This window comes from Coenobita brevimanus, chromosome 78, assembly GCF_032717465.1.
Source record: "Coenobita brevimanus isolate Jiangsu-jjx chromosome 78, ASM3271746v2, whole genome shotgun sequence".
Lineage (NCBI taxonomy): Eukaryota > Metazoa > Arthropoda > Malacostraca > Decapoda > Coenobitidae > Coenobita > Coenobita brevimanus.
The window spans coordinates 7,295,896-7,298,403 of record NC_137031.1 but is presented as its reverse complement, the minus strand read 5'-3'; positions in this window follow the sequence as shown (position 1 = coordinate 7,298,403).

Genomic DNA, 2,508 nt, shown 5'->3' with positions numbered 1-2,508 from the left:
TACACCCATATTCCATGTTTCAGCCCCATATAACGCAGTCGGTACCACAACACCCTCATACAGTCTCCTCTTTACATCCATTCTAAACGAACGACATTTAAACACTTTTTTCATTCCTTCCAGCACTTTTCCTACTTCATTTATTCTAAATTTCTCTTCTGCATCTATTCTTCCATCCACAGCAACATGTGACCCTAGATATTTAAAACAATCTACCTCCTCAAGCAACTCACCATTCAAAACTATATTCATCCCCCTACCATCTATCAACCTCATACACTTCATCACTTTACTCTTATTCTCATTTACTTTCAATTTCCTCCTTTCACACACCCTTCCAAACTCCTCTACTAACTGTCTCAATCTCTCCTCTGAATCAGTCACCAATGCAGTATCATCTGCAAACAGCAGCTGCTTCAGATTCCACTCTCCACCATCAACATTCACCAGATTCAGACCTCCACCTAAAACTCTTGCATTCACCTCCCTTACAACACCATCCATGTAAATATTAAACAACCAAGGCGACATCACACATCCCTGTCGCCGACCCACTCTCACGGGAAACCAATCACTCACAGCATTTCCCACTCTTACACACGCTCTACTATTTATATAAAACTTTTCCCCCCAATTAGTAACCTACCATCAAGTCCATACAATCTTAAAACAGTCCACAAAGCCTCCCTATCAATTCTATCATACACTTTCTCTAAATCCATAAATGCTCAAAACACATCCTTGCCTTTCGTTAAATACTTTTCACACACTTGTCTCACAGCAAACACCTGATTAACACATCCCCTCCCTCTCCTAAAGCCACACTGCTCATCACCAATCACTCCCTCTGTACCCTCTCTAACTCTCATAATTAACACTCTACCATACACCTTACCTACAACACTCAACAGACTTATACCCCTAAAGCTAGTACATTCATACTTATCACTCTTGCCTTTATACAGCGGGACCACACAAGCACTTGCCCAGTCAGTTGGCACCATACCTTTCTCAAAGCACACACTCAACAATCTTACTAACCAGTCAACAATAGTCACTCCACCACCCTTCAGGCATTCCACAGCACACCCATCCATACTTGCAGCTTTCCCTGTTTTCATCTCCTTTACTGCCTTCTCCACTTCCTCCTTCGTGATCAAAGAATCATTTGACTCTCCCAACACATTTATTCCTTGCACCCTTCCATCCACCACAATCTCAGCCACCCTTTCCTCCTCTACATTTAACAATCTTTCAAAATACTCTGCCCATCTCTTCCTTACTGCATCCATTTCAAGTAACATCCTTCCATCCTCTGATTTTACTCGTTCTTCCTTCCCAGACTCTCCCTTTCGCACCCTTTTCACCTCCTTCCAAAACATTTTCTTATTCTGTTGAAAATTCTCTGTCAGCCGCCTACCCCACCTCTCATCTGCTGCCACTTTAGCATCACGCACAGCCCTTCTCGCTCTATTCCTCTTTTCCTTATACCTTTCATATGACATCTCATCCTTCCTCTGCAGCCACACTTCATATGCATGTCTCTTCTCAGCCACAGCCATACTTACTTCCTCGCACCACCATTCACTTCCTTTTCTTACACCACCACCCACACATCTCACACCACACACCTCTTCTGCATGCCCCACCACAGCACTCCGGTACGGCCTGTGGACCCTCCAGGGAAACGTCGTCTGTGGCATTTTGGAGCTGCGGACTGGGAGGCCTTCAGGCAGTACTTCTTTGATTTTCCCTGGAATGATTATTGCTTCCATGGCCGTGAGCCATCTGAGTGTGCCTTGCGCATTACGGAGGTTATTCTCTCGGGCATGGAAGCATACATTCCTTTCTCATATCCTTTGACTAACGCAAGAAAGCCTTAGTTTAATCACGCTTGTTCTAATGCTGTCCGCAACAAGGAGAAGGCCTACAAAGGGTACCGGAGCCAACCCACCCCTGAATCACATAATCTTTATGTTTCTGCCCGGAATCGTGCTAAGTCTGTTCTTCGCTCTACTAAAAATAATTTCATCCATACTAAATGCTCTCAACTCTCCAACTCGAATTCTTCCCGCTCCTTCTGGCACCTTGCCAAAAATCTATCTAACAACTTTACCTCATCATCCTTCCCTCCTCTTTTCTACTCTGATGGTTCTGTAGCTATTTCTTCTACTGATAAAGCAGATCTCTTCGCACAGACTTTCTCCTCCAATTCCACCTTAGACGATTCCGGTGCTGTTCCTCCATCACTTCCCCCCTCTGACTTCCTCATGGCTGTCATTAAAATTTCTTCAGTTGATGTATTTTCTGCCATCACTGGCCTCAGTACTAACAAGGCATATGGGCCTGATGGGGTCCCTCCTGTTGTTCTCAAGAACTGTGCTTCTGTGCTTACACCCTGCCTAGGCAAACTATTTCGCCTTTGTCTGTCAACTTGTACCTTTCCTTCTTGCTGGAAGTTTGCTCTCATTCAGCCAGTCCCAAAGAAGGGTGACCACTCCCAACCCT